The following is a 25,289-nucleotide window of genomic DNA, read 5'->3' as shown; positions in this document are numbered from 1 at the left end:
TTTGTTGCCGAAGCACTGGTTATTAGCTTTGTTGATGCTGTTTTTTTCCTTTTTTCTATCTTATTAATGTCCTCTCTGATTGTTATTATTTCCTTCTTTTTACTTTTTTTTAGTTTCCCCTATTTTTTATGTTTTTTTTTTTTTCGGGGGGGAGTTGGTCACTTAGCTTTGTAAAAGTTTAGCTTTTCTTCTTTTCTAATATAAGCATTTTAGGCTTTAATTTTTCTTTAAATGTCACTTTCGCTGCATCCCACAAATATCAATACATAGCATTTTACCATCTTTTAGTTAAAAACATCATATCATTTCCACAATTTCTTCTTTTCTCTTTGAATTACAGTTGACCCTTGAACAACATGGGTTTGAACTGCATGGATCCACTTATAGGCAGGTTTTCTCCCACCTCTGCCACCCCTGAGACAGCAAGCTAACTCCTCCTCGTCCTCCTCCTCCTCCCCACTCCTCCCCCTCTACTCCCTCCTCCTCCTCCACCTACTCCTCCTCCTCCCCGCTCCTCCTCCTCCACCCCTCCTCCTCAGCCCACTCAACATGAAGATGGTGAGGATGAAGACCTTAATGACGATCCACTTCCACTTAATGAATAGTGAATATATTTTCTCTTCCTTATGCATTTAAGAACATTTTCTTTTCTCTAGCATATTTTATTATAATATTATATGACTATAGTATACAATACATATAACATACAAAATATGTGTGAATTGATTGTTATCCGCAAGGTTTCCAGTCGACAGGAAGTTATTAGTAGTTACATTTTTAAGGAATCAAAAGTATATGTGGATTTTAGACTACACAAGGGATTGGCACCCCAAACCCCACATTGTTCAAGCGTCAAATTACAAGTGTGTTCTAAAATTTTTGAATATGTAGGGGTTTTTGAGTTATTTTATTATGGATTTCTAACTTAATTTCATTGTAGTCAGAAAATGTGTTCTATATTATATCACTTATTAGAATTTGTTGAACTTCTGTGGCCTGACACGTTGCCAATTTTTATAAATATCCCATATGTTCTTGAATACACAGAATGTTATTCTTTAATTGTCAGGGGCCGGATATGCTTATGTCCATTAGCTCAGGATAGTTTATTTTATTTAACAAACACTTAGAGATTGCTAACAATGGACCAGACTTTGTTCCAAGTGGTTTATAAATACTGAGTCATTTAATCTTCGTAGCACTCATTTGAGGTCCATACAGTTATTACCACCATTTTAGAGATAAGCACACTAAGGCTTTACAAAATTTACCAACTCTATTTCTTTAGAGGCTAAAGCGCTAATATAGTTTTCAATTTCTCGAGTCCATTTTTTAAGAAAGGTACCTCATTTCATTTACATTTTCAGATTTATTAAGCATACAGTTTACTTAAGTAGGCACTATCTTTTAAATATTCTGATTTCTTCCCTTTTTCTTTTTGTCTCTTTTTTTCTTGATTGTTGTTTATTCATTTTGCAAATGTACTATATATTTGTCAGGGTTATCCAGGGAAACAGATTGATTTTGAGGAATTGGCACAGAGAGGTTAAATCATTTTCCTGAGCTCAAACACACAGCCAGTAAGTGAGAGAGAACTGGGATTTGAACCACGTAGTTTAGCCAGAGTTTGTCTTCTTGAATGCCGTTCTATGCTGTGATATTCTAAACTGCTCTATTCTTTTTTTTGGCCGGGTGGTACTACCAAATATCGAAATAGACCATTAAAATATCACTCTATAATTATGAATTAATCTATTTCTCTTTGTAATCATGCCATTAAAAAAAGATACTTCTAAGGCGATACTGACAAATGCAATAAATTCTAGCGAATTGTTATATCTCCTTGGGAAATTGTACCTATCATCCTCTACACTTTTTTATAATCTTAAAAGCCATTTGGTTTGACATTAATATCGCTGTATCAGATTCTTCTTGGTTAGTTTCTGCTTAATACATACTTTTCATCCATTAACGTTTCTATGTCTTTACATCATAGGTGTGTCTCTTGTAAACAGCATATAGCTACATTTTGTTTGTTTCTAGTCAGTTCATACAAACTCTTTTGAATTGTGTTTTTAGTTAATTTACATTTACTGTCATTAATAATATTATAGGAATAATATCTACTGGTGTCATTTTGGACTTGCCATTTTTGATGTATTTCTTATGATTATTATTCTCTTGTTTTGTATTAGATTAACTGAGTTTCATTCATTCCTTTTTTGCCCCCTACTCACCTGGAAGTTATATAATAGACTTCTAATCTTTTGGGGCTTTAATTTACAATGTTTAACACACATGTTTGACTTAAGTAAGTATAAATTAACTACCTCCACCCAATTGGGTGAAGAATATAAGAACTTGCTGAAGAATATAAGAACTTATAGTCTTAAGATTGTCTTCCTTTTATCTTGTTATTTTTATTCAGTATTATTTTCACATTTTTCAAAGTATGATTTTATTATAATAATAGTATTTTATACTGTCAATGTTTGTTAGGATTTACTCACATGTTCATCAAATTCTTTCCAATTTCTTTACATATGCATTTCTTTCAGTGAAGATCTCGTAAATGGTAAATCCTATTTTATCTTATTTTATTGTGGTAAAAACATTTACCATGAGTTCTATCCCCTTGACAGATTTTTAAATGCCCAGCGCAGTCTTATCTTTAGACATAATGCTGTATAGAGATCTCTAGAACTTCTTCATCTTGCGTAACTAAAATTGATACTGGGTGATTAGCACCCGTCTTACCAGCCACCCCAGCACCCACCACTCTAGTCTTTGCTTCTGCGAGTTTGACTACTTTAGCTACCTCATGTAAGTGGAATCATGCAGCATTTGTCCTTCTGTGATTGGCTTATTTCACTTAGTATTATGTCTCCTGGGTTCTTCCATCTTGTCACATATTGCAGAGTTTCCAGAGTGTTAAGGCTGAATAATATTCCTTTGTGTGTGTGTGTGTATAATAGTATTATATACTATATTTTATATAATATACTATATATTATGTTTTATATAGTATATTTACATAAAATACTATATATTATGGTATATATAGTATATTTACATAAAATACTATATATCATGGTATATATAGTATATTTACATAAAATACTATATATTATGGTATATATAGTATATTTACATAATATATTACACGTAAAATATATAGTGTATTTTATATAAATATGTTATATAATAATATATTGTCTATACTATATATTATAATATATAGTATATACACACTATATATTATAATATATAATATATAGTATATATAATATATATAGTATATATATAATGTATATAGTATATACACACTATATATTATAATATATAGTATAGATAATATATAATTATATAATTATATAATTTATTATATATTATATTGTACATTGTATATTGTATTTATATTAATACATATATAATAGATTATATATTATATATTTATATTGTATATTGCATTTAGAATATATTATGTATTTATTATATATTATATATAACATAGTACATATCATATATAATATAGTATATATTATATCATATATTGTACATATATAATACATTATATATAATAAATGTCATATATATACACCACATTTTTAAAAACCCACTCATCTGTCAAAGTAAGTGGTAAATTCTATTAATATTTTGGGTCCAAACATGTCTTTATGTCACCCTTGCTCTTGAAGGATAGTGTATCAGCTATATAAGCGCCATTTGATCATCATTTTTTCTCAACCTTTGTATCATTTCTGTTGTTTTCTGGTTTCTATTTTTACTGTCAGCCTAATTGGGCCCCTTGGCATGTCATCTGCTTTACTTTTCTATCAGATGAATTTATGAATCCTCAACGCTGGGGCCACCATGCTTTGCTCCTGTGCCCCTCCTTCTTTCTTTCTCCAGAAATTTGCCACTAGGTGGAAGCCAGAGTGGTTGTCATACCCACTCTGTGTGTTTCCCTCTCCCGGGGGCCCCAGTCCTGCTCTACCTGTTGGCATTGTGTTTAAAAAAATCGTTATTTCATCCATTTTATCTCATTTTCTAATTGTTTCAATGGGTGAATTAACCCAACCCTTTTCACGACCATGGCCCAAACAAAGAAGTCTCAAGACATGGAGCTTTAATTTAACTTTTAATGTTTAGAAATTCTATTTGGTTCATTTTGAAACATGTCTATTTCATCTTCATGATGACTTGCCATTTCCGTGTTTTCAACTCCTCCTTGTAGTTCCTTGAACATTAAAAATGTATTATTCTATCATCTTCACCTGCAAACATCAGTGCCTTTGAGGTTTTAAACCCATGCATGCTGATTCTACTCCTGGTGATCAGTTCCGTTGTGTTTGTAATTTATTATTGTGAGCTCATCTTCCGATGGACTTTATTTATAGAAATCCCAGATGGTCCTGAAGTCTCTCTGGTGAGGTTTTGGGTTCGATTCTTCTAGATGCCCCATGGGTCACTGGTTCAGGCTCACTCTCTATGGTAATTTCTTGACTTGAGAGTTACCAGGCCATAAGGTAAATAGAGGCATTTCAATCTGAATGCAGTCTGAAGACAGACCAATGATGATGGGTTCCTAGTAGAGAGGTTTTTCTTCCCCTGTCAACTTCATTTCATTTCCCTGAGCCAGTGGGCAGACTTACCTCCTTTACCCCTTTCCTGAGAGGGAGGCACTTTGTGAACACTGGTTCCCCATGGGGTGCTCAGCTCTGACTCTGCCCCACATGGGACAGGAGCCTCATCCCTGGCCCCTTCCTGGCTGTTGAGCACGGCTGCAGCCTCCGGGGAACCACAACCAGCAATCCCTCCCAGGTCTTCTGCGGCCTCACCCCACAAACTTCCCGCCCTTCGCTTTAATTCTGTCTTTATCTCCACACCGCAGAGATTTCCCTTGTCTTCTCGTGCCCCTTAGCTATGCACTGAAAAGGATGTTCGTTAAAATGTATACAACATTTCTGAACATTGCATAGAGGAAAGGCATAGAGCTAATCTGTACTTCCATGTCGCTGAAGGCAGACGTCTTTCCTGTAATATTTACTATGCCCTCATTAAGTAGGTGCTATTCTTGCCCCCATATGTATAGACGAGGAAACTGAGGGACAGAGGGGTTAAGTGACTAGGCCAGAAGTCCACAGCTACCAGAGGCAAAGGCCGAGATTTGAAACCAGGCTGTCTGGTGTCAAAGTCCAGGTTTTTTCCACTGGGCTTGCTGCTTCCAGGGGCCCCAGTGCTGCCAGTGAGGGCTGCCAAATAAAGTAAAGGATGCGGCTGGGTGGGGCTGTGTCACCCATGGGAGATAAAGGAGAAAGGACATGTTACATCTTCTAGGAAGCTTCCTTAAACAGGCGAGTAGCATGCACTTTCTTTGATCCTTTGTCCATACAGTATTTAGGTTATACTAAAACTTTTGTTGTTTATCAGAAATTCAGATTTAACTGGGCATCTTGCATTTTTATTTGGAGTGAAATCTGGCACCCTGCTGCCAGCTGCGGTTAGGAGCCGTCAGGCCTGCCCCAGCCAGGCTGATGCACATTTCTGGGCATCTGCAGCACAGCATCTCAAGGCTTGGTGGCTGTACTCCTTGTCCATCTGATTGAGGGGCCAGGGTGATCACCCACAGGATGCCTGCCCCAGCCCCTCCTTCAGGGTGGCAGCCACTGCCCCTGCTTAGCTCAAACAACAGCCCCAGGCACCTGCCCCTGCTTAGCTCAAACAACAGCCCCAGGCATCTGCCCCTGCTTAGCTCAAACAACAGCCCCAGGCACTGTGGGAGGCTCCTGCTCCTTGCTGTCATCTAGAGGGGGTGGGACCTCATGATTGGTGTTGTCCAAGGCAGGGGCTTCCCCAAGGATCCCACTGGGAGGACTGGGGGCACCCTCCCCCGACCTCTACCATGGGGAAGGGAGGAAAAAGTCCTAAATTTGGAGTAAATATGGGAGCAAACCCACAATGCCAAGAGGGACCCAGCAGGGGCAGCTGAGCCTCAGGTCTGGGGACATTCTCAGCTCCATCCTGAGCCCCCACAGGATGGTGAGGAGGAGTGCAAACTGGGCCAACCTTTCTGAAGGGCAATTTCTCAATTCATGTCCAAATGTCAAAAGTGTATCCTCTTTGACTCAGCATTTCTACTTCTGGGAACTTACGGGAAGGAAATGTTCCAACCCGGTGCAAAGATGATACATCCGGGGTGTCAGGGGCTGCAATACCAGAAAACTGGCAATGGTCTGCATGTCTGTCGATACTGGTGAAATCATCAAACCTCTGCATGACGGAATTGCAAGCAGCCTTTAAAAATCTGTGAATCTTTATTTGTGGGCATGGGAAGCTACCTGTGATCCATTTTACAGTGAAAAAGACACATGGCCCACCTGTAGTAAAGACCATCTATCTGGACTCTCTTGCAGCTAGGTGTGGCCATGTTACACATGGGAAAAGAAGATAAAGAAAAGGACATATTGTAGCTTCCAAAAGTCTTCCTTAAAAGGCAAGTGACATGCACTTTGTTCATCCCTTCTTTTTTCTTGCTGCCTGGGACTTGGACGTGATGGCTGGAGCTCTGGCTGCTGTTTTGGACCCAAAGGCAAGAACCACACCTCCAGGTTAACGGCTCAGGGAACAGTCAGGAGGTGACTGTCTCCAAAGGCAAGAACCATACCTCCAGGTTAACGGCTCAGGGAACAGTCAGGAGGTGACTGTCTCCAAAGGCTTTGCAGAGCAGGACCGACCACCTCCTATCCCATTTCTAGACTCTCACTTGAGAGAGAAAGCAATTTCTGTGTTGTTTAGTCCACTGCTATTTGGGGAGGTGTCTATTATTCACACTAGAATCTAACCCTGACTAATATAAGTAGTTTCTTTGGCAGGTGAGATTTGTAGGGATTTAAATGTTCTTTTAGATTTTTTTGTTTCTTTTGCATGTATGTCTTGAACATTTATCTGTCATTTATATTTTTTAAAAAAACTTGATTTCAAAGCAAATAAGGAAAAAATAAAGAAATCTGACAAACACCCAGCTCTTACAGTGAGCCAGCCACTGTTCTGAGGACTTTACATGAACTCTCTTGAGTCTTCACAGCAGTCCTGTAGGGTGTGTTAGTATCCCCATTTTACAGAGGGAGAAACTGAGGCACAGGGCAGTTGAGTCCCTTGTCTGTGGTGCCTCAGCCAGATGATGAGAGCATGCAGGCAGCTCCATGGGAGCATGCAGGCAATCCATGACCTCGATCATGATGCCACCCTGCCACCCTGGAGCCCTCCAGCCTCAGAGGCTACCCAGGCCTAGGCTCCTACCTTCTTCTCTCCCACCATTTGAGGCTCTTCCCCGGAGCTGCTTTGGAAAGTACCTTAAGTTCTGGGCTGCCTTAGCCAGGGGCATAGGCCATGGAGTTGACCAAATTCATTCCTCTCTTCATTCATTCTACAAATATTTCTGAGTGCCCACCATGCATCTGCCACTGTGCTGGGCACAGGGATGAAGTGGTGGGCAGGAAGGCATGGGCCTCACCCTCAGTCAGATGTTAGAAGACAGCCCTGTGTGGCATTGCTGCTTCTATAGAGGAGGCCCCTGGGGGACATGGGGGTGGCCTTAGCCAGGGAAGTCAGAGGCAGCTTCCCCAGAAGGGACACATGATCTGGGATCCGAGGCAGGGGTGGGAGTTACCTGCGTGATGGGGGAGGGGGAAGATGCTACCTGGAGGGGATGGCATGTGCTAAGGCCCTGTGGCAGGAGGGGCTAGCCCACACACCCATACACACCCCCTCATTCCATGCCCACCACAGCCCACCCTCTGCAACCCCCTCCAAGAAGGCAGACAAGTCACCCGTCCTTCCCCAAGGCTGGAGCACAAAGACCTGTTCAGGTGCATCTTGCCAGGGAGCCCGGAGCTGTGATCTAGCCTGGACCTGCCTGCAAAGGGGGAGGGGGCCCCAGAAGAGCAACCCACCCATTCCCCCCACCACGGAGCCCTTTCTACCACCCCCAGGGCCTCTCAGGCTGGCACTGGGTGGTCAGCCTCACAACTCACTGCTCAGTCCCTGAACACTGTGAGAAGTAGGCATAAGAACCCCATTTTCTTCAAGGAAAGAACTGGGTCCTTGAGGGAACAGGGGCTGGCTCAGGCATGGGGCTACAGGAAAGGAAGCCCCATGTGTGGCCTGTCCTCGACCCCACAGTGAGGACTGGTGATGGAAGAGCGAGGGCACCAGCCAGATCCTGCCTCTCAACTGTGGCTTCATTAAAATACATAGACACATGCACACTCACACACACGCACACACCTGCACCTGCACATGCACACACAGGCACACACATGCACACACTCGCACATGCACACATGCACACACATGCAAACACACACCTGCACCTGCACACACTCACACAAGCACACACATGCACACACATGCACACACACACCTGCGCATGCACACACACGCACACGCATGCACCCCTTATATTCATGCCCTTATGGGCTCACAGTTGGTGCGAACTGTGAGCAGAAGGTTTGCAGGGGGCTAGATCCGGCTCTGGCCCTCCCTGGCTGTCACCTCCAGCAAGTGTCCTCCTTCTCTGTGGGACCCATTTCCCCACCTGCAGCATGGGCACCCCGACAGCCTCTACCTCCTGGGCTTGCTTCTGGAGGATGAAAGCAGTCCCATGCCGAGTCCCTGGTGCAAGGGACAGCTCAGAAGGAGGTCACCATTGTTACTCTGCCCCTCTGAGGCTACTGTGGTCACCCTGTCCCACTGCCCTGGACTGGCTTGGGGGCCAGGCTGGCGTGATCATGCTGCTCTAGGCTGGCAGGTGGAGCATTCCCAGCCCCGGTTCCCAGGTCCCCCGAGGCGCTGACCACACTTGGAGGGAGACCATGTAGGCTGGGCTTCCTGAGCACCCAGACCCTTCAGGACCACCCCCCATCCCACCCCACCATGGATGTGGCAAAGGCCCTGCCTTGGCAAGCCTTCCCCAGACCCTCTGCTCTGCTGGAGCTCCAGAGCCTCCCAAACGGGGCCCCCAATTCCTGCCATGAAGACCTGAGGTTGAGGCGGCCGTGGGAGGCCTTGGCATGATCTGGGGCCCCTTTGGGCCTGAGTGGCCACTAACTCCGTGGATTCTTGAGTTAAATGTCATTCACATTTGTCACCCCATCGTGCCCCTAGTTCAACTCACACCAACTGCAACATGTTTCCAATGGGGTTCGCACTGCCCCAACTTCCTGAGACACTTATCTGACCCAGTCACTCTCCCTCTCAATCCTTCAATAGCTCCCTATTGCCTTCAGTCTCAATGCTGTCTCTGCATCCCAGGCAGCCACACAGCAGGGGCTCTGTCCCCGTCTGCTGCCTTGGAGGGTGGGGAAGGGGCATCTGCCCCACATGTGGCCCCACCTGTGGCCCCACCTGTCAGGTTTCCCCGATGCTCAGATGTGCACCAGCTCCCATGGGAGGGGAAAGGAGTGTGGGGGCGAGACTTTCAGCCTGTGCTCCCAGCAGCAGTGTTTCAAAAGAGTTTGTTTTCTTTCAAAACAGAATATATCGAGCGTCCGGCCGGCCAGTGGGTCCGGGGCCAGAGCCCAGAGAAGTGCTGCAGGCACTGGGCATGCTGAGTGACATCACCACGGGCCGGTGCTGGCAGGGGCTGGGCCAGACCGCAGGCAGCGGGTAGTGCAGAGCCCTCCCCGAGCTGGGCCAGGTCTGGCACAGGGGTCCCAACCCTAGTGGGTTCCCAGATAGGGGCTGAAGAGTCCCTGAGTCCCCTGAGCTCCCAGTGGACTCCACTGTCTCAGTGTGCCAGCCCAGTCTTCACTCCACCCACTGGGGTGCTCCTGGGCAGTGGGCAGACCTCCCGCTCTGTCCTGGCCCAGCATGGAGGTCCTTGGGGGCGGGAGAACAGTGAGGTTGTCCCCCTTTACCTGCAGGTGCACTGTGCCTCGTCAATCAGTCTTCCAAGCAGCCTTTGAAACTGCTTCCCTCTCTACAGATGAGGAAACTGAGGCTCACAATGCTTACTGTACATGCTTAGAGTCCAGTGTTTCCTCTTCCCTCCCTCCCTTCCTTCCTCCCTCCTTCTTTCCTCCCTCCTTCCCTCCTTCCTTCCTCCCTCCTTCCCTCTCTCCTTCTTTCCTTCTATTCTTCCTTCCCTCCATCCTTCTTCCCTCCCTTCCTTCCTCCCTCCTTTCCTTCCCTCTCTTCCCTCCCTCCTTCCCTCCTTTCTCGCTCCTTCCTTCCTTCTCTCCTCCCTCCCTCTTTCCTTCCTTTCTTCCTTCCATCCATCCTTTCCTCCTTCTTCTCCTCTCCCTCCCTCCCTTCTTTCCTCCCTCCTTCTTTCCCTCCCTACTCCTCTCCCTCCCTCCTTCCTTCTCTTCATCCTCCCCCTCCCTCTTTCCTTCCTTCCTCTCCCATCCCATCCTATTGTACAACAATGTAATAATGCTTCGCTGGGCACGTGGCCTCCCAGATAAACACTGCATTTCCCAGACTCCCTTGCAACACATCCCAGCCATGAATAAGTTCTGACTGAGGCCACTCCAGCTGAAGCTCCATAAGCCCTTTTAAGCCTTGCCCTTAATGGCAAGAGGTGTCCCCTCCTCCCTCCCCATCTTGGACCCAAGATGGAAGTGACTTGCTGAGGATGGCGAGGGAGAGAGATAGAAGGAGCCAGGCCCCTGGCACTGTCAGGCCACCAATCAGCCCTGGGCTGCCTATCTCCCTTTTATGTGAGATCTTGACGCAGGGATTGAGCCCCTGTGTTTTTAGGTGTCTTTGTTGCAGCAGTGTAACTAACTCATGCAGAATTGCCCCAAGCTTCGATCTGGGGACTCACATCTTTTACCACCATGCGCTTCGGCCTCTTTATGTTTCATTTGGGCAGTTGGATCTCAAGGGGTCTCGCTGCCAGCAAAATGAACAAGCTGCAGGCTATCAGGGCACCACGGTTTGGTTGGCTCTGGGCTCTCCATACCCAACCCAGGACCTGGCCCAGGGCAGGGGACCGGCAGAGTCTGAGAGTCCCAGAGCCTGGACCTGGATGGGTGCTTTGGGAGGCACAGAATAAGGAAGGCGGCTAATGCTTATCCAGTGCATTTGGGAAGGGTGCTGGGCTGGGCATGCCTCTGTGTGGTCTCCATCCATCTCTTGGGCACCTGCAAGGGGTTTGACCCCAGGCTAGGCACTTCCCACGCGGTCCAGCATTCTTTACTTTTCTTTTTTTCTTTTTTGAGACAGAGTCTCGCTTTGTCACCCAGTCTCGAGTGCAGTGGCAGGATCTCGGCTCACTGCAACCTCCACCTCCTGGGTTCAAGTGATTCTCCTGCCTCACCCTCCCAAGTAGCTGGGATTACAGGTGCCCCCCACCATGCCTGGCTATTTTTTATTTTTTATTTTTTTAGTAGAGACAGGGTTTCACTATGTTGTCCAGGCTGGTTTCGAACTCCTAATCTCAAGTGATTCACCCACAGCTTCATCCAGGTGGAATTCACGAACCAGCAGTCCACCCATGTGAAATGTGCAATTCAGTGGTCTTCGGTATATTCGGAGTAGGGCATCCAACACCAGAATCAATGTTAGGATATTTTCATTCTCCTGGAAAGAAACTCCACACCTTCCAGCCATGCCCCACAACTTCCCCACCCCCCATTCATTCCCCAGCCCCAGTAACCACCCTTCTACTCTATCCCTCTACAGACTTGCCAACTCTGGGCATTTCATTAAATGGAATTCTACGACATTTAGTTTTGTTGTGACTGGCTTCTTTTACTTGGCCTAATGTTTTTGAGGTTCATGCATGTTTGCAGCACGGACCAGGAGTGCATTCCTTTTCAGGGCTGAATAATATTCCCTTGTGTGGCTAGACCACAGTTGGTTTCTCTGTGCGTCAGTTGCTGTGGACATTGGGTTGTTGCACTGTGGCTGCTGTGGATGGTGCTGCTGTGAGCTTGGCTGTGCAGGTTTTTGTGCAGATGTGTTTTCTGTTCTCTTGAGCAGGTACCTGGGAGTGGCTTGCTGGGCCCTGTGCTAATGCTGGTTAACCCTTTAGGTTCCTTGTTGCACTGGAACTATGCAGACTGTGAAGGCGGCCTGGGCTTCTGTCTGGCTCCAGCATCTGCAGCTGGTGGCCTTGGGCAAGTCCCAGCAGCTCAGATTCTGCCTTTAATGTCAGTAGCACAGCAGGGGGCAAACATATGTGTGAATTTGCAGAGGGTCCTGTAATTCATAGCAGGCCCACTGGGGCTGCTCACCGAGCTCCATTCTCTCCCCCCTGGCTGAGGCGGTCAGAGGGGATGAGACAGAGAGATGCATAAGGATCCACACTCCCAGCCGACCTCCTGCTGCCCTGAAACCTGCTGCTGAATTTCTCTGGGCCCAGCCTGGGGCTTTGCACACCTGCCCACTAGCCCCTGACGACACCATCTCAACCCAAAGCCCCCTCCCTGGGCCTTGAGTTATCTGGGGAGGGGGGCGTCATGGAGCCCTCAACTCTCCCTCACACCCATGGCAGAGGCTGGGCCTGCCCTGGAGCCGATGAGGACCTTGCAAGGGGGTCTGCCACAGTCCTGGGGGGTTCCCTCCAAGGGAGGGACTGAGCCCCACCCATCCGTGACTCTGTCTTGACGTAGGCTCCTGCCCCAACCCCAGGTCACTGTCTCTTCTCCACGATTGCAAGTGACCTTAGCCCCGCTGCACCGTTGGAAGGGACGTCGGCCTGTGTGGGTGGCAGTTGGTATGTGGACTCAAGACCTGCGGCACCTCTCAAAGGCCCGCGTGGCCCCCGGACACCCCTGGTGGCCCTGCCCTGACCCCAGGCGTAACCTCACCTGGGCCCTCTGATTCAGCCCCCACAGGGCCCCTGTGAAGCAGATGCTATCACCATTGCCCCTTCACAGATGAGGAAACTGAGGCACAGAGCAGGAAAGAAACTTTACCATGGTGACACTTGTGGCAATTCAGAGCCTGCTGTCACTCAGGGACCTCGTCCGGCCTTCACTGCCCACAGCACTGCCCAGGGTCAGCACTGGTGCACCTTTGGGTGGGATGGGAAGCCGTGAAACCCAGAGAGGGATATAAATGGGCCCAGGAAGCAGCCCAGGCCAGTCCGGGAGGTGGTTCTCCACCATCACCTTCTCTGATACTCAAGGTGAGGCTGTAGGGGTGGGTGGGAGTGGGGTCCCTGCATCTGGAGGGCAGGGTAGGATAAGCAGGGTCCCTACACCACCTTGTTCTTGCTCTGGGACCAGAAATGCTGCACATCCCTGAGAAACAGTTCTGTTCTCTACCAAATGGCAAAACCTATCATGGGAATGCTTGTTGTAAAGGCTACTAGTATTCACATATCAGGTATCAATAAGGATAATAAATTGTGAGCTTATTATTTGCTAGCCCTATGCTGAGTGTTTACTAATGATTGCTTCATTTAGCCTGAAATGTGAATTCAGATCACATTTCAGAGCTGACATTCATAATTGCTACCTCCTCCCACAATAATCATTTAACAGCTGCCATTTACTGGGCTCTGGCTCTGGTAGGCTGCAGGCTGTGATTTCATGTGACTTCTTACTTGATCCTCATGACAACCCTCTGAGTAAGTACTGCTACAATAATCTCCACTTCACAGAAGAGGAAACTGCAGCTCAGCAAGGGTGAGTCACTTGCCCAAGGTCACACAGCTGGTCTGCAGCAGAGCTAGGATTTGAGTCGGGACTGTGTGGCTGTAAGAGACATGCCTATAGCCATTCTGCTCTGTGCTGCCTCCTAAAATGCCCAGCCTGTTGTCCTAAACTGGAAACAGCCCAGCTGTCCATCAGCAAGGGACTAGATCAATAGACTGCAGTATGTTCATGCAATGTGGTATCACCCAGTAATGAAAAGTCATGAACTATCTCTACATTTAACAGCATGGAGGCATCCCACAGATACTATGTTTTAAGAAAAGAAGCCAGATGTTTTAAAACACATATTGTGTGGTTCTGTTTATGTGATATTCAGGAATGGACAAAACTAACCAATGGTTAAATAAGTCAGAATGATGATTACTTGTGAAGCGAGTACACCCTTGGAGTGGGAATTCTGGAGGGACTAGAAATGATCCACATATTGATCTAAGTGGTTGTGATTGTTAATTTTGTGGGTCAGCTAGGCTGGGCCACAGGATGCCAGATAGCCAGTGAGTGATTTCTCGGCGTGTCTATGAAGGTCTGGAGGAGACTGGCATTTGAATTCATGGGCTGAGTCAAGCAGATGGCCCTTCTCAGGGCTGGTGAACGCCATCCAACCTACTGTGGGTCTGAATAGAACTAATAGATGGATGAAGGGTGAATTAACTCTGCCTGATGGCCTGAGCTGAGACATCAGTCTCTTTCTGTCAGCACTCATGGTTCTCAGGCCTTCAGATCTAGATTGGAATCAACACCATTGGTTCTCTGACTCTCAGGCCTTCAAACTACACCACTGGCTTTCCTGGGTCTCCAGCTTGCAGAGGGCAGCTTGTGGGACTTCTCAGCCTCCATAATCCTATGAACCAATAACTTATGGTAAATAAAGAAATACACACACATGCGCATACACACACACACATGCACACACACACATGCACACACGCACATCCACACACACACAAGCACACACACACATCCATGCACACACACCACACACACACATCTCCTGTTGGTTCTATTTCTCTGGAAAACCCTGACTATTATAGCAGTGGTTATGTGGATGCACACATATGTATGAATCAATAGCCTGCTAAAACAAAGACATCTACATAATTCAGATGATCTTAACAGAATGTAGAGTCTATATAATATGAGATTAAGATTGTCTATGATACAATCCAAAATTATTTGACATACAAAGAAACAGGAACATGCAGCCCATTCTCAAAGGATAAAAAAATTAACAGATGAAAGTACCAAGATGACTCAGACATTGAAATTATCAGACAAAGAATTTAAAGCATCTACTACAACTCTACTCAGTGAGATCAAGGAAATACATTTGAAATGAATAAGCAAATAAGAAATCCTGGCAGAGAAAGTATTAAAAGAGGATATTGGAATTTTAGAAATAACAAAGAAAATATTTGAAATGTTTAAAAATCACTGGATGGATCAATAGCAGAATGGAAATGAGAAAGGCAAAAGTCAGCAAACCCACAGATCAATAAAATGAGTTAATCAGAAGGACACAGAGGAAAAAAAGATTGAAGAAGGAAATGAACAGAGAGCATCAGGAACCTGTGAAGCCATATCCAAAGCTCTTAAACATTATAACTAGTCCAGAAGGAGAGGAGAGTGAGATGGGAGCAGAAAAATCTTTGAAGACATGACTGAAAATCTTATATATTTAGTGTAAGACATAAGTTTACAGAGTCAAGAAACTCAGAGAACCCCAAACAGGATAGAATCAAAGAAACCATGCATAGAGCAACTACATACACACAGGGAAATGCAGCCAAACAGCCAACAGATAAATTAGTACGGAATACTATAAAATATTCAAATAATCCAAAAGCATGCAGAGAAAGGGGAATAAAGGAACCAAAAAAGAGAAAAGATCAGCATTAAATGTTAATGTTCTAAACACTCCAATGAAAAGGAAGAAATTGACAATATGGATTTTTAAAAGCAACAACCAATTATGTGCTGCCTACAAGAGATTTACTTTGAATACAAAAACACAAGCCAAAAGTAAATAAACTGAAAAGAATAAACACAACATGCAAAGAATAAACACAAGATGTCAGGGTGGCTATAATGATATTAATTAATCAATATGAGACATTATTAATAATAATTACTCAATAAGATGTTAACTAATATTAATAATTACTCATATTGATTAGTTAATTAATAATAATTACTTAATATGATATTATGCGCAATTATTTTTAGTTACTCATATTGATTAATATTAATTAATACTTATGTTGATATTAATATTAGTAACTTTCAAGAGCAATATCAGAGATAAGGAGAGACATTTTACATAATAAAAGGAATGATTAGAAAGGCATAAAAGTGTAAATTTTGATTTGTCTAAATATATAATATAGCTTCAAAATATATAAACAAAATTAATAAAGGGAAGAAATGCACACAAATCCCACTATCACAAAGGGAGATTTTAATACCCTTTCTCAGCAATTAAAAGAACAAATATATAAGAAATTAGTAAAGTAATTAATACTAATTACTCAATATGATGTTAACTAATGTTAATAATTACTCTTATTGATTAATTAATAATTACTCAATATATTAATATGAGTAATTATTTTTAATTACTTATTTAATTGAAATTAATGGCAAAACCAGCAATTACTTTTGCACCAACCTAATATAAACATAACTATTCATCACTTTGATCTGACTGATAACTATAGCACACTGTACCTAGCAACTGTATATGGTACATTTCACCAAGAAAGACCATATGCTGGGCCAGAAAACAAGTCTCGTTAATTTTAAAAGAATAGAAATCATGTAGGGTGTGTACTCTGACAACAACTGAACCTAATTGGAAATCAGTAACAGTAGGATGTCTAGCAAAACCCCAAATATCTATAAATGTTTCATGAGTCTACAAATGACTCATGAATTCAAGATGAAATCACAAGGGAAATCAGAAAATAATTTGAATTGAAAGACAATGAAAATACATCCTATCAAAATCTGTGGGATTCAGCCACAATAGTTGTTAGAGGGAAGCTCAGAACTTTAAATACTTACATTAGAAAGCAAGAGCAATCTAAAATCAATTACCTGAAGATCCACCTTGAGGAGTTAGAAAAGAGAAGAGCAAAGTAAAGCCAAATTAAGTGGAAGAAAGGAAAAAATAACAATAAGAGCAGAAATAAATGAAATAGAAAACAGACAGACAAAAAAAGAAGGAAAAAAAGCCAAAAGTTGATTATTTGAGATCAACAAAATTAATAAACTCTTAGCTAGACTGTTGAAGTAAAAAAGAGAGAATACAAACTACCAGTGCAGAAACTGAAAGGGTATTTATTATTAACACAGATCCTACAGACTTTAAAGGGCTGTCATAAACATCTTTATACCAAAACTTCAACAACTTAAATTAATTGGACAAATTTCTTGAGAAGTAAAACTTAAATTGATACAAGAGGAAACAGAATATCTGAATAGCACTACACCTGTTAAAGAAATCTCATTATTATGCTAAAGTTTTTTTTACCAAAAACTTTTTAAAAAGGAAAATCCAGAGCTAGACTGTTTCATTGGTTAATTTGATCAAATATTCAAGGAAGAAATAAACTAATCTTAAGGAATTTTTTCAGAAAATGAAGGAAGAGGTAGCATCACCCAACTCATTTTATAAGGCCAGCATAACCCCAAAGAAGGCAGCAGCTGCTCAGGAAGGCAGCAGGGGCTGCACCTTCCATGGAGCCAGCGGGAGCTGGGGGAACAAGCAGGAGCCCCGCCCCTTCTGAGTTGGCTGAGGAGCTCCCTGAGTGCCCCTGCCACCACCCAAACTGTGGCTGCAGACCCAGGCCTCCAGCTCCATGGAGAAGGCAGGAGACCCACCCTCCTGGGTGAAGCTGCAGCCACTCAAGTCTGGCTTCCTGACTTCCCAGGCACCTGCTACCTGGCTTATCCCTTTTGTCAGTGCCTACTCTGATCTTGGAGCAAAGTCAGGGCCGAGCCCAGGCACCATGAACAGCAGTGGGAGGCAGACAGATTCCTGGGCAGAAGGGGACAGGTCCGCTGGTGAGGCCCCCACATTCAGGCCACGAAGGGCCTGAAGGCTAGGGGCCAGGCTGCCTGTCCCATGCACCAGAGTGGGAGCTGGTGCCTTTTCGCAGCTGCCCATGGCTGCCCATGGACCAATCGGTGTGCACTTCCTCCCCTGTGAGGCCCATAAAAGCCCCAGGCTCAGTCAGAGCTGAGCAGACAACAGGATGACCAGCTGCAGCTGGGAGCTACCCTGTTCAGGGACTCTCTCTGCTGAGAGCTGAACACTCAAGGGGATGACCTGCCTACAGAGAGGAGCTACCCACTGTGGGTCTCCTCTGAGCTGTCCTAACACTAAATAAAGCTCCTCTTCATCTTGCTCACCCTCTGCTTATCTGTGTCTCTCAGTCCTCCTTAATGCAGGATAAAAACTCAGATAAAGGTGCCACCAGACATACAGAGGTTTCTGGCCAGAAAAGCGACATCCTGCAGATTCCATAACACTAATATAAAAACCTGGCAAAGACATTCAAAAACAGAAAATTGTAGACCAACATTCCTCATGAATATAGACACAAATATTCTTTAAAAATATTAGCAAAACAAATCTCATCATATATAAAAATAATAATATATCAGAACTAAGTAAGGTTAAAGCCAGGAATACAAGGTCTGCCAAATGTTCAAAAATCAATCAATATGATTAATAATATTAACGAAATATAGGAGATAAACCTTAGGAATTTAAAAATACATATTAGAAAAGCATTCAATCAAATTTTATGCCCACTCATAGTAAAAAAAATTCCAGCAAACTAGTAATAGTAGGGAACATCCTCAAATGAATGAAGGTCATCTACAACAAAGCTACAGGCAATATTATGATGCTGAGTCTGACATTTTTTCCCCTTAAGGTCAAGGAAAAGGTAAAGGTGCCCACCTTCTGTAGCTATATCTGGTCAACATTGTACTGGCAATCCTAGTCATTGCAATAAGGAAAAAAATAGAAAAGGAAAGGAAAGCTATAAAGGTACTAAAAATTGAAAAGGAAGAAATAAAACTGTTTCTATTGGCAGCTGCTATGAAAATTTACATAGAAAGTCTCAGGAAACCCATAAAATAACCATCACAACTATTAAGTGAGCTTAGCAAGGTCACAAGATCCAAAGTTAATGTGCCAAAATTAACCCCATTCTTATACAAATAGCAGCAGTTAAAAAATAAAGAAAATTGGCCGGGCGCAGTGGCTCACGCCTGTAATCCCAGCACCTGGGAGGCTGAGGAGGGCAGATAGTGAGGTCAGGAGATCAAGACCATCCTGGCTAACATGATGAAACCCTGTCTCTAGTAAAAATGCAAAAAATTAGCTGGGCGTGGTGGCACATGCCTGTAGTCTCAGCTACTCAGGAGGCTGAGGCAGGAGAATCACTTGAACCTGGAAGGTGGAGGTTGCGGTGAGCCAGGATTGCGCTGCTGCACTCCAGCCTGGGCAACAGAGCAAGACTCCATCTCAAATAAATGAATGAATTAATTAAAGAAAATTTAAAATTCTATTTAGGGTAGCACCAAAATAAATAAATAAATAAATAAACTCCCATTAAAAAAAAACTTAGGAATAATCTGACAGAAGACAACCAATACTCAACACTACAAATTATGAAACATTGCTGAGAGAAATTTAAGACCTAAATAAATTAAGACATATATCATTGTTCATAAACTGGAAGATTCAATATTAAGGTGGCAATTGTTCACACATTTACAGAGTCAACACAATCCTGATAAAAATTGTCAAGCTAATTCTAAAATTTATAGAGAAATGCAAAGACTTAAAATGATGAAAAAAATTATAGACAAGAAAACAAAGTTGGAGGATTTATCTAATTTTAAGTCATACTTGAGAAGCTACAGGAATTGAGACAGCCTCGCATTGGTGGAAGGACAGACACACAGATCAATGGAACAACAGAATAGAGAATCCAGAAACTGCCTCACACACATACAGTCGATTTATTTTTGGCAGAAGTGCCGTGGCAATTCAGTGGAGGGAACATACAGTCTTTTCAAAAACTGGTTTCAATCAATTGGATTCCCAAATGAACAGCAATCCTCACTGAAAACTGTAAGTCTTTTAGGTGAAAATAGAGAAGAAAATATGTGTGACCTCAGGGTTGGCCCAGATTTCCTAGATAGACTACAAAAAGCACAAATCGTGAATGCAAAAAGTTAATACATTGGTCTTTACCAAATTAATAACTCTTGCTCTTTGAAAGATGCCAGTAGGAAAATGAAAAGGTAAGTGTCAGACTGGGGAAAAGGCAAGTGTCGTGTTGGACTGGGAGATAACATTCATTACACAGATCAGATAAAGGACTCATATCCAGAACATATCAATAACCCTTACAGCTGAAGAAGGACAAGGCAGGCCAATAAAAATGGGTAAAAGATTTGCATTAATTCTCCACTAAAGAAGATAAACAAATGGTCACATGAAAAAATCTTCCATATCATCAGCCATTGTAGAAATGTGGATTGAAACGACAATGAAAGATCACAATGCCTTTATTAGGATGATGAAAATTAAAAATATGACACATATCATGTGCAGATGTGCATAGTAAACAACTAGAGCTCATATATACACTGCTGGGAGTTTGAAATGGCTCAGCCACTTTGGAAAAGTTTGACTGTTTCTTAGAAAGCTAAATAATATATACCTATCATCTGACCTAACCATTCCATTCGCAGGTATTTACTCAGGAGGCATGGAAACTATGTCCCTACCAAGAATTGTACATGAATGTTCATAGCAGCTTTATTCCTAATGGCCCCAAGCTGGCAACAACTCAAATGTCAATCAATGGGTGATTGATTGAATACTCAAACTGTAGTGTCTCCATGGAATGGAAGACTACTCCACAATGAAAAGCAATGATTGGCTGGGCGCGGTGGCTCAGGCCTGTAATCCCAGCACTTTGGGAGGCTGAGGCAGGTGGATCATGAGGTCAAGAGATCGAGACCAACCTGGCCAACATGGTGAAACCCTGTCTCTACTAAAAATACAAAAATTAACTGGGCATGGTGGCATGCACCTGTAGTCCCAGCTACTCAGGAAGCTGAGGCAGGAGAATCACTTGAACCCGGGAGGCGAAGGTTATGGTGAGCCGAGATTGTGCCACTGCACTCCATCCTGGGTGACAGAGCGAGACTCTATCTCAAAAAAAAAAAAAAAAGGTAAAGAAAAGAGAAGCAATGATTTGTTGATGCACACCACACCACGGATGAATTTCAAAGCACTTATGCTCAGAGAAAGAAACCAGACCAAAAATTAGAATACATCCTTTGTGTTTCTATTTGTACCGAATTCTGGAAAATGCAAACCAATCTATCATGAAAGAAAGCAGGCCCATGGTTGCCTGGGGACAAGCCTGGAGATGGGGGTGGACTACATGGGCACAGGGAAAAGAAATGTGTGACAGGGGATCAGGGATGGTCTCACAACCTTGACAGTGTCAATGGCCCCATGTGGTTTACATACATCAAACTCGTGAAATTGCACACTTTAAGTATGCACAGTTTATTGTACTTTCATCATACCTCAGAAAAATTGAATTAAAAATTCATGAAGCTGTACACTTAAATTTCCTGTAGCTTATACTTTAATAAAAAAGTAAATAAAAATGTAAAATATATCTTTGACCCTGTCATCCTTGTCCCCCTGAGCCCTCTCTGAGCTCAGCACTTGTGCATGTGAGCATCCAAAGCCCCATTGTACCAGTTTCTCCAGACTTCCTTAACCAAGTTCCATAGGCTGGTGATAGGGTTTGGCTCTGTGCCCCCGCCCAAATCTCATCTCAAATCATAACCCCCACTTGTCAAAGGAGGGACGTGGTGGGAGGCGATTGGATCATGGGGTGCTTTCCCCCAGGTTGCTCTCATGATAGTGAGTGAGTTCTCAGAAGATCTGATGGGTTAAAAGTGTGCCACGTCCCCACTCCTTGCTCTCCCTCCTGCCACCTTATGAAGAAGGTGCTTGCTTCCCCTTCACCTTCTGCCATGACTGTAAGTTTCCTGAGGCCTCTTCAGCCATGTGGAACTGTGAGTCAATTAAACCTCTTTTTCATAAATTACCCAGTCTCGGGTAGTTCTATATAGCAGTGCGAAAACGGACATTTATCATCCCACCGTTCTGCAGGCTAGAAATCTGACAAGGAGTGAGCAGGGCTGGTTCCCCCCAAATCCTGTCTTCATAGCCTGTGGATGGCATCTCCTCCCTGAGTCCTCCCATGGTTGTCTTTCCATATGCATCTCTGCATCCAAATCTCCCCTTTTTATCAGGTCAACAGCCATGTTGGATTGAGGCCCACCCTGATAACGTCACTTTGACTTGATTACGCTATAAAGACCCTATCTCCATATAAGGTGACACTCTGAGGTACTGGGGGTCAGGACTCCAACATACACCTTTGGGAGGGGGTATAATTCAACTGTAAACACAGTCCCTTCCAGAACACTCTCATCTCTTCCCTGGCCATTCTCTCCCACCCCTTCTCAGCTCACTGACCCTCTCATCACAAAGCATTTCTGGGCCCCCAGGCCAGGCCTGCGCCTGTCAGAGGACTCATAGAAACTCCAGCTTGTCACACGAGGTGCAGCGGTCACTTCTGGTCTCACTTTGTCCTCTCCTGCTAGTCCTTGATGAAGACCAAGATCCAGCTGCTGCCTCAGGGGTTTGCTGGCAGAGTCCACAGTGAATGAATGAAGGAAGGAATGGGTCAGGGAATGAATGAATTGCTCTGGCCCTGCTGCACCTCCGTCTCCTCCGCATCTCAGAGGTCTCGGGGATCGGACACAGAAATCACGCTGCTTCACCGCGTGCCAGCTGCACGTTCCGGCCCAAAGGGGTCTCGGGAAGCCCAAAGCTGCTGTCTGCACCTTCTTGGCTTTACATTTAGCAGCAATGCTGAGGGAGGCCACAGCCAGAGGGGCCTGGATTCCTGGGATGCTGGTACCTTGGTCCTTTCACATGGGAAGAACACGGGGCACACCAGGAAGAGTCCCCAGGGATTGATGGCAGCACAGGCAGCGGAGTGGGCCGACGGTGGGAGCTGCTTAACCTGGCAGGGTACTTGGCCTCTTAGAGCCTCAGTTTCCCTACTTGTAACACAGGGATGATAGTGGCCCCAAGGCACAGGGCTGCTGGGAAGCCTAGACTGTGTGTGACAGCTGGCATCAAGCTTGGCACCAGGATCTTCCTCACTCAGGGATGGAGGCTGGTCAGCAGGAGAGGCTTGGGAGTCCCCATCCCATGACCAGGTAACAAATGGGTCCCTCAGAGCTGACCAGCTAGCAGTCGATTCCATACAGCAGAATTGCATGCCACCTCCAAGTTTGCAAATCAACCCAACAATGATAAGTGGCAAAATGGAAGATCGAAGAGTGCGCCGTGGGTACGGCGATGGATGATTACAATTCTTTGGCTGGTTAGGATTCATTCCACCTTTAGGAAGGAAGTATTCCCTCTGGTTCAGTGCAAATGCGCCGTGTCAGATGGGGCTGGCTGGTATGTGGTTCCCTCCTTGTGCACTGGCAGCTTAGCCCAGAATGCGCAACTGCTTCCTCAGAGGGGCTGTCAGCAGACTTTCTGGTCCCCAGGGAGCTGAGGGGCCTCCGGCTCAGGCCACCTCAAGGCTCAGCCCTTCAGACAGAAGCACACGGCCCTGGCTGTTTTGCAGACAATGGCGTGAGGCTGGGGGCCTGGGACCCAGCCCCTGTCTTGTGAAAGCAGCAGGTCTTTCACGCCCACTCTGGCTCTTTTCTGTCTCTTTCCTGGCTCACTTTGCCTGGACTTAGCCTCTGACCCCATCATATGAACAGCAATGCCTGGGAATATTGGAGCAGGCTGTCCTCTCTGTTCCCTTCTGTGTCCCTGCCACCATCCCCAGGAAAGAACCTACTGCCTGGGCGGGGACCCCCAGGCCTGCAGGACTGGCCTTTGCCTGTGTCTGGCCTTGCCCCATCGTGCACGGCCTGCCCCTTGTTTCTCCAGGACACAGGACTCTCTTGCTGCCTTTGCACCTGCTGATCCCCCAAACACCTCCCCTCCCTTCTTGTGAATTTCTGCCCATCTTCCAGGTGGGTATTCCTTTGCTCAGGCTACTGTAACAAAGCACTGCAGGCTGGATGGCCTCAACAACAGATGTTTATCATTTCACGGTCTCAGAGGCTGGAAGTTCAAGATCAAGGTATGGGCAGGGTCAGTTCCCCCAAGGCCTCTCTCTTTGGCTTATCCCCGTGCCTCTCTCTGTGACCACATTTCCCCTCATTACAAGGCCACCCATCAGATTGGATTAGAGCCCACCCAAACAACTTCACTTTGACTTAACTACCTCTGTAAAGACCCTATCTGCATATAAGGTCACATTCCGAGGTGTTCGGGTTAGAACTCCAACAAATGAATTTAGGGAGACATAATTCAATCTATAACAATGCCTAAGCCCCAGTGTCATTTCCCCAGAGCCTCCAGAACAGATCAGATGCAGGCACCACTCCCTTCCACTCCCCTGTCGTGGCCTCACATCCCTCAAGGGCATACATTCCCTGTCTGCTCCACCCCCCACTTCTGGAGGCAAGTGTCCATCTGCCTTATAACCTCCGCCGACCCCATGCCTGTCACCAGCAGGTGCTCAACACATATTTGTCAAAAGACACATAACCAAGATTTTGGCCAGGCGTAGTGGCTCACGCCTGTAATCCCAGCACTTTGGGAGGCTGAGACGGGTGGATCATGAGGTTAGGAGATCGAGACCATCCTGGCTAACACGGTGAAACCCCGTCTCTAATAAAAACCAAAAAATTAGCCGGGCGTGGTGGCGGGTGCCTGTAGTCCCAGCTACTTGGGAGGCTGAGGCAGGAGAATGCCGTGAACCCGGGAGGCAGAGCTTTCAGTGAGCCAAGATCGTGCCACTGCACTCCAGCCTGGGCAACAGAGCAAGACTCTGTCTCAAAAAAAAAAAAAAAAAAAGACACATAACCCTGTTGGAGCCATGCCCCTTGCGGTCCAGTCTCAGTGCTATGGTTAAACACACACACAAACACAGAGTCTATGCATCAGCTAGGAATGCTTTCAATAACAAACAACAGATACCCCAACTAACCTTGCCATAAACAAATAGGAGTTTATTTTTTTCTCACACTCTGAGTCTGGAAGCAGGTGCCGCTGCTGTGGGTCCAGGGGCTGGCATCTCCGTGGTTCTCTTGACTGTCATTCCTGCTGGCGCTTCACGGCTGCAAGGTGGCTGCCACAGCTCTGGGCATTGCCTCCACCTTCAAGGTAGGAAGGAAGAGGAAGGACAGTTTCAGGTATGTGTATCTTCTTTTTTAATCAGGAAAGAAAAAACAAAAACAAAACAAAACAAACAAACAAAAAACCTTTCCCAGAAGTTCCCAAAAGACTTGTGGGAAATGGACAGAATGGGTTACATGGCCACCCCCAGTGGTTGAAGAAGCTGCAAACAGCAGCGCTTGGCTCTTCTGTCCTCTGTAATGGGAGGTACTGGGCCTAAAAGAGTTGGGAATGTGATCGAGTTT

At 44.9% G+C, this 25,289-nt stretch overlaps 1 long non-coding RNA gene across 3 annotated transcripts in view; it reads right to left on the bottom strand.

The window, feature by feature from the left end:
* The window catches only part of LOC129525345 (uncharacterized), a 71,496-nt gene that overhangs the window by 3,437 nt on the left and 42,770 nt on the right, over nt 1-25,289 (bottom strand). For all 3 annotated transcript variants that reach the window (XR_010129149.1, XR_008669579.2, XR_010129150.1), the window contains exon 2: nt 24,857-25,025. This is a non-coding gene — a long non-coding RNA (uncharacterized lncRNA). The remainder of the gene's footprint in view (nt 1-24,856; nt 25,026-25,289) is intronic.

Source organism: Gorilla gorilla, chromosome 9, assembly GCF_029281585.2.
Source record: "Gorilla gorilla gorilla isolate KB3781 chromosome 9, NHGRI_mGorGor1-v2.1_pri, whole genome shotgun sequence".
Taxonomy (NCBI): Eukaryota; Metazoa; Chordata; class Mammalia; order Primates; family Hominidae; genus Gorilla; species Gorilla gorilla.
Note: the sequence above shows the minus strand (reverse complement) of the source record. Positions and strands in the feature narration are given on the sequence as shown.